The sequence below is a fragment of the Propithecus coquereli genome, unplaced genomic scaffold, assembly GCF_000956105.1.
Source record: "Propithecus coquereli isolate 6110/MARCELLA unplaced genomic scaffold, Pcoq_1.0 Scaffold43, whole genome shotgun sequence".
Lineage (NCBI taxonomy): Eukaryota > Metazoa > Chordata > Mammalia > Primates > Indriidae > Propithecus > Propithecus coquereli.
The window spans coordinates 8267808-8281369 of record NW_012150063.1 but is presented as its reverse complement, the minus strand read 5'-3'; positions in this window follow the sequence as shown (position 1 = coordinate 8281369).

The window sequence follows — 13562 nt, the reverse complement described above, 5'->3', positions numbered from 1 at the left end:
ATATAATAAATGAAAAAACAGGATATAAAAAGGTACATACACCAATTATTACCCTGTAAAATATTGTAAGTATATTAACAAGAAATCAAAAGAAACATATAAAAACAAAAAGTTATACTAGGATGAGATTATGAGTGGATAATTTTTTCTTTTATCAAAAATATGTTAAGACTTTTGCTCTCAGAACAATGGAACAGATACACTTTTCTCATTCCTCTTGCTAAGCACAAGTAAAAGCCCTAGACGTTATATATAAAGAAAACTTTGAAAGGTGGAGGGAAGGCAGGCCAGGGTTTTCTTTTTTCCTCATATATCCCAGCCTTAGAAGTGAAAAAGCTGACAGCCTAGAAACACCAACAAGTACAGACCAAAACGCTCTCCAACAAAAGCCTGCTCTCATCAAGCCAAAGGACTAGAAAAAGGGCAGCTTAGAAAGACCACAAAACTTTTAGACAATTTAGACAATAACTACTCTACTTCAACCAAACATCACAGAAAAAACTGTGGATCCACCCTCACCCACACAAGCAAAGGCCAAGGGAGAGCCTAGATTTCCACCCTTGCCAGGCTATATTGAGGCACTCCAAACCCCTGCCAGGGTGGTATTAGAGAAGAACAAGTAGAGAAATTGATTTTCCTTCTGGGTGGCCAATAACAAACCCCCTCCCTCTCTCATGGTACCAGTGGAAAGATTGTGGGGAGCTTGGGCTTCCACTCCCACCTGGCTGTAACAAGGAACCCCTCTCACTCCCCACAAGGTGGTATCAGAGTCAAGACTTTAATCACCACCCAGCAGTAAGGAGGCCACCCTCACCACAGTGTCAGTGGAGACCCATGGAGAGCTGGGACCCTTTCCTGTGCTCAGCAGTAACAAGGAGCCACCCCCACCCAGGGTTAATGAAGACTGAGAGGGGACTCTGGACTTCTCTACTTGCAAGTAGCAAGGTAGCACTCTCCTCCACCTTCCCCTGCCAGAGTGCTATCAGAGAAAGCCAGCTAAGGCAGAAGATTTAAATAAAACCTAGTGTCTAATAACATAAAATGTTCAGGTTTTAATTTTAAAAATTATTCATCCTACCAAAAACTAGGAATATCTCTAAACGAATTGTAAAAGACAATCAAGAGATGCCAACACCAAGATGAGAAAGCTGTTGGCATTTTTTGACAAAGATTTGAAAGTAGCCATGTTAAAAAATGCTTCAACAAGCAATTACAAACATACCTGAAACAAATACAAAACTAGAAAGCCCCAGAAAAGAAACAGACATGTCAGCAAAGAAGTAAAAGAAATAGAGAAGAACCAAATGGAAATTTTAGAACTAAAAAATAATAAATAACTGAAATAAAAAGCTCAGTGGATGGGTTCAACAGCAGAATGGAGGAGACAGAGGAAAGAGTCTGAATTGGAAGACAGAACAATAGTAATTATGCAGCAAATAGATGGGAAAAAAAGTGAACAGAGCCTCCAAGCCTGGGGGGACAATAACAAAAGATCTAGCATGTGCATCATCGGAGTCTCAGAAGGAGAAAAGAAGGAGGGCTGAAAGACACTTGAAGAAACAATGGCTGCAAACTTCCTAGATTTGGCAAAAAAAAAAAACATAAACCTACTGCTGAAAACTAAAGATAAAGAAAAAAATCTCGAAAGCAGTTAGAGAAAAACGGCACCTTACCTAAGGGGAAAACAATTAGAACGACAGCAGATTTCTCATCAGAAACCATGGAGGCCAGAAGGAAGCGTCACAATATTTTTCAGGGGCTGAAAGAACAGAACTGTCCACTCAGAATCCTATACCCAGTGAAACCATCTTTCAGGAATGGAGGGGAAATTAAGACATTCTCAAATGAAGGAAAACTAAGAGAATTTGTTGCCAGCAGACCTACCCTAAATGAAGGGCTAAATGAAGTAGGCTAAACAGAAGAGAAATGAAAAATAAAGAATTTGGAACATCAAGAAAGAAAAAAGAATTCAGTAAGCAATAATGTGGGTAAATACAATAGGCTTTCCTTCTCCTCTTGAATTTCTAAATTATGTTTAATATTTGAAACAAAAATTATAACACCGATAAGGTTCTAAGTATATGTAGAGAACGTATTTAAGACAATTATAAAGAGACAAAGAGAAAGGGATGTAAATAGAATTAAGGTTTCTATATTTCACTCACACTGGTAAAATGACAATACCAGTAGACTGTGTTGCGGTATGTACATATAAGGTAACGCTTAGGGCAAACAGTAAAAAAGTTATACAAAGAGATACATTTGTAAGCATTGTAGATAAATCAATATGAAATTCTTTAAAATGTTCAGTTCTTAGAAAGGTAGGAAAATGAAAACAGAGACATGAAAAACAGAGAGAACAAACAGACTTAAGACCTAAGATACCAATAATTACATGAAATGTAAATAGTCTATATATACCAATTAAAAGTTAGAAATCGGTAGAGTAGATTAAAAAGAAATTACTCTTTCTGTCTGCAAGAAACTCACTTCAAATATTATATAGGCAGGTTGAAAGTAAATTGCATATGGATATCACTACACACCTACCAAAATGACTAAAATAAAAAGCAGTGATGATGCCAAATGTCTGGATCACTCCGACATTGCTGGTGGGAATCAGAAATGGTACATCCATTCTGGAAAACAGCTTCATAGTTCTTAAATAACTAAATATGCCACTGTTACACAACCCAGCAATTGCACTCGTGGACTCCTGGGCATTTATCCCAGAGAAATGAAGGCTCTTGTCACACAAAACTTGTACACAAATGTTTATAGCAGCTTCATTCATAATAGCTAAAAACTGAACACAATCCAGATGTCCTTCAGTGGGTGGATGGTTAAACAAATGGTGGTGTATCGTATCCTCCCGTGGAATACTATTCAGAAATAAAAAAGAACGATCTACTGACACGTACAACAACCTGGATGAAGCCCCAGAAAATTATGCTGAGGGGGGAAAGGAAATTCCAAAAGTTTCACACAGTGTGATTCCATTCTCGCACTGACAAAATCATTGAATTAGAGCACAAATTAATGGTTGCCAGGGCTTAAGGTGTGGGTGAGAGCGGGAGGGAAGTAACTGTGGCTATAAGAGAGCAACAGGAGGGATCCTTGTGATGATGAAAATGTCCGCACCTTGACTATTTTGATGTCAGTATCCTGGTTATAGGGTTGCACTATCATTTTTAAGATGTTGCTATTGCGAAAAACTAGATAAAGGACACAGGAGATTTCTCTGTATTATTTCTTACAAGTGTATACGAATCTATAATTGTCTCGAAATAAAAAGTTTTTTTAAAGTATCACATTCTTTTTTAGAGCAGACCCTTGATATTTGAGAATAATACGTCCAAACCTTCAGGAATCTCCAAACGCCAGGAAATGGACATGTTGGTCTAGGCTTTCTCTCGCATCACACATCCTGTGCAACCACACACCCCCGTACACATCCTCACTTCACCCGACCACATTTTCAACTTTTGCTGGTGTTTCGCCCCTCCCTTGGTGTTCATCTTCTGCAATTCCATCATTTTTCCCCTGAGTCACCATGCGCAAGTGCAAATCAAGAGCCTGGGTGCTGTCTCGGGCAGCAGACGCCAGGTCCCGGGCTGCTCAAATCGTGCGTGCCTCAGTAAAACACCAAATTGCTGCCAAGCTTTCAGGAAGGTTCTTGATTAGCATGAACCATAGTGCTAAATCTACCGGTCCCAAAGGCATGCTGCATCTCTCTCGATGATTATCTTTAATAAAAGAAAAACCAGGATCAGGGCCTTGCCACTGTCGGAGTGTCTCCATACCATCAGGAGGAGTGAGATGTGCTGGTGGCAACAGGGAAAAATAAATGCATGCACTTTCCTGTCGACTCAGACGGATGCGGGATGGCGGTCCCCGGCAGGAGCAGGCGGAGAATGACAGCTCAGCAGACCTGGTGCAGTTGTGCATGGTGCCTGGGTGGCTGTCACTGAAGGCCCTTTGTGTACCTCCCCAGATGAAGTCCCAGCTGGATGCCAGAGCTGTTTTTTTAACCCTAACAAGATCTGTCATTAAACCTTACTGGAGCCTGACTTAGCCTCTTTCCCTCCAGGCCTCCCTAGTGTCGGTCAAAGGTCACGTCATCCTTCAACACAGGCTTCTGGGCTCCCGGCTTTTGTTCCCCAGGTCTCATAGTGACGACGGGCAAACAGCCTCTTGGCCCTTGGAAGACACACAAGAAACCAGCGAACCATGGTTCTTAACGAACCGGCCCCTTCAAGGCCAGCTGGCTACAGCCACTTACGATATTTACAGCTTTCTGTCCACACAGATTAAACACAGGGAACGAAAAATGGACTCCTTCATCTGGTAAACTTATGTCATTCCTTGTTAAGACAAATCGAGAACGCAAGTGGATTTTGTGGAGCAACAACTTCTGCTTCTAAAGGCAGGCTTGGATGAAGACGGGAGCATTTCTAGGGGACAGGGACATCTTGTACAATATTAGTATTAAGTGATAGTGTTTTCTGATAATTTCATAAACACTTTGGCTCCATTGTTTTCTAGCAACAGAATATACTTGGGCCAACAGCAATATTTCTCACTTGTTTATTGGCAATTAGTGTTGGAAACAGATACCTAGTGAATGCATTCCCCAGCAAAGAATCAACATGAAACAATAAGATCTTGGAAGCTCAAGTTATCACTTTTTTGTTTAAAATATGGGCATTTTTTCCTAAAGATATATCAGCACTTTGGTTGCTAAGGCCGAGGGCAGTGCTATGTTGATTAACTTTACAAACCGAGAATTGTGGGTCTAAGGGCAATGAATTTTGGCGGGGAAACCCCCTTTTTCCAAAGAAAGCATATACATGAGCTCAATATGTTGATATAAATCCAGAAATCCTTTGATTCAAACTAAGCAGGAGGCCAGAGCTTGGCCTGATTAGCAACTCTACTTGTCCATGCCCACCCCATCCCCACTGCCCCTACCCTGAAGAGGCTCTGTAGAGCACAGCTTGAAAATCAGGTCTGTAAATATGTCTGGTACTAGTTGCCAGAAGACCTGAGTGACTAATGGACCTTCCGCAAAGCTACGTGAGCTTGGGGAAGCTCCACGGTCTCACTGTGCCTGGCTTTCTCATCTAGTAAACACGACTCCCTTATTCCACCTGCCCTAAAGGGCTGTGATGAGGACCAGTGCAGAATAGAGAGGAAAGTGTGCTGGTACCCCACAGTACCCCACCCGTTGTGTGGGGTTCCTGCTCATAATGGTTGCTTTTTAAAGTAACCTCATTGACATAATTCACATACCACACAACTCATTCATTGAAAGTGTACAATTCACTGGTTTTAGTATATTGACAGAGTTGTACAATCAATATTAGAATATTTTCATCATGCCCAAAAGAAACCCTGTACACACTGACGGTCACTCCCTGTTTCTCCCCCTGCCATGCCCAGCCCCAGGCAACCACCAGTCTACTTTATGTCTGCATCAATTTCCTTATTCTGGACATTTTATATAAATGGAATCGTATAATATATAATCCTTTGTGCCTGGTTTTTTAAATTTAGCATAATGTTTTCAAGGTTTATCACTACTTCCTTTCCTTTTATTGCAGAATAATATTCCATTGTATGGATACAACATATTTTATTTATCCATTCATCAGTTGAGGGGCACTCGGGTTGTTTCCATCTTTCGGCTCTGATGAATAATGCTTCTACGAACATTCATGTACAAGGGTGTTTTCTATTGTTTTTTGTTGTTGTTTTTGTTTTTGTGGACGTGTATTTTAATTTCTCTTGTGTATATACCTAGGACTAGAACTGCTGTGTCATATGGTAGCTCTAGGTTTAACCTTTTGAGGAATTGCCAGTCTGTTTTCCAAGATAGCTGCACCATTTCACATTCCCACCAACAGTGTACAAGGGTTCCAATTTCTCCACTTTCTTGCCAACATTTGCTATTACCTGTCTCTTTGATTATAGCCATCCCAGTGGGTGCAAAGTAGTATCTCACTGTGATTTTGATTTGCATTTCCTGATAACTAGTGATGTTGAGCATCTTTTCATGTGCTCATAATGGGTGTTTATTTTTTAAGATAATGGCAGGAAACTTAACAGAAAAAAAGTATCAAGATAGATGAACTTCTTCAGGCACCAATCATTTTCTATGTGGGCCAAGTGTACATCTCACGTGAAGATTTGAAAATATTTTCACTTGAGTCATGACAACTGCCTGACTCTTCCAGCATCCACTCCCTCCCAAAATCACCTAACTCCATTACTATGCTTTGAATTGGGCCACACTCTATTGCAAGAAAGATATATTCTACAGAACTCTCTGAAAAACAGATAAGCACTGAGATCCAGCCACCAGCCGGTAACTCATTTTCTTAATAAATGCCAACATGCTAGATCATCTGAACATCACGAGGCTGCCATGCACATGGGGGTCTGTGTGCCCGACACCTCTGAGGCTTGCCCTGTGAGGCAGCCTCCAATGCACCTTTAATGGATGTGTCTTTGCGAGTTGGTGCTTAGTTAGTCATGGGAGTAGATTTGCGCCGACCCAAGCGACATCTGCAAGGTGCCCAAGTCGGGTGGCTGAGCGAAGTTGGAGTGGCCTTGTGGATCTGTTCCATTTGCCTAAATGTTGTTCTAACGGGCTCGCCCAGAGCAATAGCCACCCCAACATCTGCAGCGAGCACTTCCTCAGTCGCAGCCAATTACTAACGGCAGCTCTTGATCAAAGCCCTTCCCCACCACCCGCAAGCTCTGTGATCTTACAAAGATGCCTTAGCATTCTGGATCTCGGTTTCCTCATGTGTGAAACAGGCTGGCTAGTAATGCACTGCTCAAAGAGTTGCTGGAGAATTGATGAAACAATGTATATACAGGATTTAGCCAAGTGCCCAGTACGTAGTAGGTCCACAGGAATGTTGTTGCAATGATTTGTATTAATATTACCAACAGCCCATTAATGCACAAGGATTTCTTGCTTCCGAGTCTTTACATTTACCATTCCCTTTGCCCAGAATGCTGTCTCACACACTTCCCCCAGGTCGTTACTATTAATCCTCTGATCTAGCCTTCTAGGGACCCCTCCAGGAACCCTCCCTTCCTGTGCCCCCAAGAGTAGGTGTCCCTCACACACGCTCACAAGCTTCTGTGGCTGCAGTGGCCTGCGTGCCTGTGTGCTTCCCCGACCTGAGCCTGGGCTCCTGCAGCGGGGAGGAACGCCACCAGTATCCGCCCTCCTGTAGGCCTGTCCCTGAGTGTGAGTTACAGTCTCTTTGCCAGCCTTAATATCTCCCCGAAAGGAAAAGAAACTAATATTTTCTGAGTGTTCGTTGTGTGCCGGTAACTTCCACGTTAGTTCAAATAATCCCAGTGGAAGATTGGGCAAGGTAGGCATTTCCCCTTTCTAAGGATAAGGAGCTGGTGGCTCAGGAGGTTAATTAACTTCATTAAGTAACTATAACTTGCCTGAGGTCTGGCAGGCACAGGGCTGAGGCCGGAGCCCAGAGGGGGCGCTGTTGCACCCCCTCCGCGGAGCTTTGCCCTGCCTTCCCTAAGATCCAGTCCAAACAGCCTACAGGGACCCACGAGGCTCAAATCCGCCACTTCTTGTTTGGTGTTCTCGGCTGGCTGGAAGAATACATTTTTGCCCTCATCCTTATTACAAAAGCATTCAATACTTTATTCAAATGTGCTCCATTTGCTAGTTGGTTTAGGAGATGTTTAGAAAGGCCAGTCTGGGGGCCTTTCTCAGGGAGGAGAGTTTGGATAGAGTTAGAACAGGCCGGTGGGGGCTGAGGTCTAGTGGTCAGGAACAGGTGCCCTGGGGAACCAAAAACAGGGATGACTGGGCAGAGGAAAGGCAGAGGTTTGACAGGAGACTGAAGACAAAAGCTCTGGCTGTGCTTCTGGCTGACCGTTTCCCAAGAGGCTTCGCCGTGTGCGCTGATTACACAGCTGGTGCGGGTCTGCATGCCACAGCGTCCCCAGACATGCTCTGTGCTGTCCCAGCCCTGCCAGCAGTCAGGACTAGTCATAAGGCATCGCGTGGGATTGTAAACCCACTTCAGGGGCACCGCCCCTCCTTATGTGTAAACTCTTGTAGAGGTGGCTCCTTCCAGAGGAGGACAGTGGGTATACGTGAGGACTCCTCTCTCTGTCAAAGTGAGGAAGTCCAGAAGCGGCATATGTCTTTGGCAACATCTATTTGCCAGCATCTGTTTCATGCAACACGATTATTAATGAACTGAAAAGGGTCTTGATGCTGCTCTTATTTTGAAAACACGGGAAAAGAAGTTGAGGAATTCATTTGTTCCTTAGTTTATGCAATGTTTCTGTATTAAGCACCTCCTCTGTGAGAAGTAGAGAAGAGAAAAAGAATGGAATTGAGTTTTTGTCTGGGTGTCTAGACAAGTGTGGGGAAAGGCAATGTTTGTGAGGAACTAGAACATCTCTGCGTCTCATGCATGTTGGATACTCGCCGAGGGAAGTTTCCAGCGAGATGCCGTCGGTCTTCATGGAGGAGGTGGCGTTAGAGGGAAGAGCAGAATCTGCACAGGCCAGGAAGAAACAAAAAGCATTGCAGGTGGAGGGGAAAGCATTAACAAAAGTGGAGATGAGAAAGCAGAACATATGTATGAGAATTGTTCAGTGGGGTTTTTTTTTTTTTTCTTTTTGGCTAGATACTAAACTACATGGAGGAAGGAGATAATCTCAGCAATGCAATTTGGAGCAGGGTCATAGGGCCTTGAGTGTCACACTAAAAAGTCTGCAAGCCACTAAATATCTCAAGTAAGTGATGGAGTGTCCTGACTGGGGCTGGATTTCAGAAAAATAAATGTGCCAACACTATACACGATGGACAGTGGTCAGGGTGGGAGAGGATAAGAGCAAACATAACAGAATCCGGTAAGAGGCTTGCAGCAACCAGCACAGGCTCAGCTCTATCACAGTAACAGACAACTTCAAATCGTAGTGGCCGAAACAATGGGTTTATTTCTTGCTCGTGTTACATGTCAGGCATGAGTGGACCGGAGGCTCTGTTCCTCATACTCTCTCTCCCAGATCCAAAATGTCAAGGCAGCTTGCATCTCAAACATTGCCAGTTGCCTTGACAGAGGGGAAGAGAACTCTTGATGGCCTGGCACCAGGAATTAAATGACACAGATCACGTCTACTCAAAACTCAGTGGTCAGAATTAGTCATATAACCTCGTCCAACCACAAGAGGGCCAGTAGGCATAATTCTACCACATGTCCAGAGGAGGAGAACTGAAAATATTTGGAGAACAGCACAGTGACTACCACACACCGATCGTAATGGTCCAGGAAGGATCTCGGGTAGTGGTAATGGAAATAAAAATGAAAAGAGTTCAAAAGAAACTCCTGGCGTCAGATAAAGTAATTGAATGGGTAACTGAATGGAACAGTTGAAGGGCAGGAAGGGTAAAGGACTCCCAGGTGTCAAGTGGGGAGTGGGAGGGAAATGGAAGACGAAAGTAGCAAATGAGAAGTAGGACTAGAGGCTGCCTGGGAAAGGTGTTGAATGGCACTTGGGACATGTGTGTAGGGGACAATGTCAGTCTGGAACTCAGAGCAGAGGTTGCTCTTGTAGACAGAGACTTGGAAGTCACACAGAGATGTGATGGGGGAAGCCATGGGGCTTGGAGGGCTGAGTTCCAAGAACGGTTGCAGAAAAGAAAGCAAAAGGCAGGGTTTTATACAACGCCTGTTGCTGGGGGCAGTGAGGGGTGGGTCAGGTCACTAGCAGAAGGACAAGGGCAGGGAGAGTCAAAATAGAAGCCAAGGAGGGAAGAGTTGGAAGCAGTAAAGGAGAAGGTGGTTATTGATGTATCTTTTTTTAAAAGAGAAATCCCTCTTCCAGGAAGCCTCCCCTGACACCCCTGACTCCCCCGACCTCCCCATCCAAATCAAATGCTTCCTCCTCTGTGCTCTGATGATTGACACGCAAACCTCTGCTGCAACACTTATCAGCCTGCCTCTGCAAGAAGGGTACCTCACTCAACTAGTTTCTTGAGACTGAGTCTCTGTTTGTGACAGAAACTGTGGGTTGCCAATCTATATCTATTTTCCCCTTCCTCTATGGTAAAACAATCCTGATTCAGGAAGGCAATAAGCCCAGCTGAAATTCTACATTTTCCAACCTCCTTTCCTAATTGAAATGTGAGCACCCATTGTTGGATATGACTTCTAGGGAAGATTTTTTAAAGGGAGTTGACTCAAAAAGGAGGTAACCCTTGCGTCATCCTCCATTCTGCTGCCTGAAACATGGATGTGATGACTGGAGCAACAACAACCATCTTATAACAATGAGGTGACCTTCAGGAACTAAGCCACATGTTAAGGATATTGGGGCAAATAAGACAGATTGTCTCTGAGAATCTTTTCATTTCATTCAAGCCATTCTTATTTTGACTTCCTATTACTAGCAACCAACCAAAATTACTAAAGTACACTTACACAGCAGAGGATCAAAGAATACTTATTAAATGAATGAATGGCTAAATAAATAAATGCATGTATATATAAATTTTAAAATGCTATAATTCAAATAGAACATGGAGTCTCCCTGTCCCCATGGAGATTTAGTTAAAGTTGGTGCAAACCATCAGTGTCCTGACCCGAGCAAGTCCAGAGCCATTCCTGTGACTTCTGAGAGTCCTGTCTTATAGCCTCAAGGTCCCCTCTGCCTCCACTCCCATGTCTGTGTTTATGCCTCAGTTTTCACATTTCAGTGTCTGTGCCATGGCAGCGAGGACGCTGCTTTTGACTCCAGTGCTATTTTCCACACTGAATTTGAGAATATCTTAGGCCCTGGTCAGGTTCCAGGGAGGCCCCCTCCTCAAGCTCTAGCCTCTCAGGTCCACCTCGTTCCAGATGGCCCTTCTAGATGATCACCAGAAGGGAACTATGACCTTGCTTTGGTCGTTCCTTTCATGGAGACTAGCCTTACCCACCAAAGTAAGACCAGAGGCCTGAATTTAACAAAAAAGAGCCATGTTTGCACTTGCCCATGGAATCAATATAGACTTTCCATTTGTATTTCCAGTGTGTTGTCAGCAGAGCTTTATTTAAGCATGAGGCAAGTCTCCAATGCCAATTTTAATAAGGTGTCACCTGTTAATTCTGTGGAAGATGGTTATCTTCAGTTGAAGGTAAGATTAGCACTGTGAGATGACTGGAAGTAGCATGAAATGGGTATCTAACTTCATTATGTCCAGAACTGAAATCGCAAATAGAAAAACTTTCTATTGCTGTAGCCACTGCAGCTGTTGTCACTGAGCAGCGGCAAGTCAGGACACACATATGGGACACCCGCACTGTACGGGCCCCCAACACCAGTACAGTTCTGTCCACTTTAGGGCAGACTCTATGTATGTTCCATGACTTGTTCTCAAACTGCCCATATGATGACCCAATTTGTCTCCACTTTTCCATTTGCAAACACCCAAGAAACCTAAATTTGAAATCTTCATTTGACCTCATGATCATAAACAGAAACACTGTTTGTGACACTGAAATCATATGATCATAATATCTGGAGATATTCTAGAGCAAGACTTGTAAACTTTCTCTGTAAAGTGCCAGATAGTAAATATTTTAGGCTTCATGGGACAAACGTTTTCTGTCACAACTATTGTGGCATGGAAGCCGCTATCGTGGCATGAAAGCCCCATAGACATTATGTAAACACACGAGCATGGCTGCGTTCCAATAAAACTTGTTTCATAAATAAACAGGTGGTGGGTCAGATTTAGTCCATGGGTCATAGTTGGCTGACCCCTGTCTAGAATACCTTTAAATTATCTTAAATTTTATACAGTAGTCTCTAACCCCTTATCCATGGGGGATACATTCCAAGACCCCCAGTGGATGCCTGAAACCGTGGATAGCACGGAACCACATATATACTTTTGTTCCTATACATACATATCTATGATAAGGTTTGAGATGCAACAGCAAAATTAACACACATTTCTTTTTCCTCCTTCACAATTCCATAGATAGAAGATTCATTCTCACTGTAGATCTTAGTAACCTCAGCATACAATTTTTTCTTTCCTTGTTAAATTGAGAATTCTCACCTTTTCACTTAAAGGAATCACGGTATGGCTTCTCTTTGGCATATGCGAATTGTCAGCATGACCACTCTTGTACTTTGGGGACATTAGTAAGTAAAATTGGGGTTACTTGAACACAAGCCCTGGGATACCAAAACAGCCAAGACGGCTACTAAGTGACTAGTAGTCAGGTAGCATATACGTTGTGGATACACCGGGCAAAGGGACGACTCACGTCCTGGGCGGGATGGAGCAGGATGGCTCGAGATATCATCACACTGCTCAGAACTGTGTATAATTTAAAACTTATGAATTTTTTATTTCTGAATTTTCCATTTAATATTTTTGAACCATGGGTAACTAAAACCACAGAGAGCAAAACCACAGATAAGGGGGGTCTACTATAAAACAATTAAAACACAAACATACAATTTTTAAATTATCTTACAGAACTCAAAATCTTGAGAATGTGGCTCTATGGACTTGTTTGAGAAAAGCTTGCCTAAGGAAGCCAGAATATGGACAAACACAGGAATGGAGAACCTGGACCCTGTTGGAGAAGCAAAGTATACACTATGAAAATGACCTCAGATGGTCCCTGAGGATAGAGACTTGAATTGGCTACACCTGTGTCCTTCATTAGGTCTAGTACAATGTCTAGCAACAGAGGGTGCTCAATAAATGACCGTTAAATGAATCAAATAAAAATCCACAGAGGACTTCCAGTTTAAGCTCTTACATGTAAAGAGCTTGGAAATTATTGCTCCTGTCCTCACAATGAGAAAAAAAGCTGAGCAAATTGAAAATCAACAACTTTTCTTAGAATCATCAGAGAAGCCACTGGAGCCAGCAACTAGGAACACCTAAATGGTGTTCCTCCATCAATTTTGAAGAGTTGATGGAGGCCAAGTATGCATTACTTGAAGTTTAGAAACCCTTGGGGGACCAGCCTTGGGTGGGGAAGAGGGGAGCAGGCTTTTGTGGTTTTGACCTCAAGGATCCATGCCAGGTTCTCACAGTGAAGATTTGAGGAAAATCTCCCCTATTTCCAGCAGGGGGAGGGGAAACAACTGTCTTGAAATATGTCAGGGGAAAAATAACCATTTTGAAATATACCAGAGGAAAAGTAACCATTGCAAAATATGCTCACACATTCTCTATAATGAAAGCTTGTACTCTAAGGAAACCACTTTATCAGAGCCTTATCTGACCTAAGGGAGGGAAAATGAACCAGCTCCAACCCCCTTGAGGCTTCCTGTCTCTAAGGGGAGAAAAAGGGCTAAGGAATACTGCTGAAAGTCACATTCCAGAGACTCAGGCCCACTAAAAAAATGAGATTTAATCTTAAGATTATAAAACACTTCCCCTCCCCCGACACCCCATCCCCACATAAACAGAGCTCAAGTGTAACAACTGAGAGAGCTGCAAGACACAGATTCTATTTAAGAAGGAGTTCTTAGGGAGACATAAAGGCATC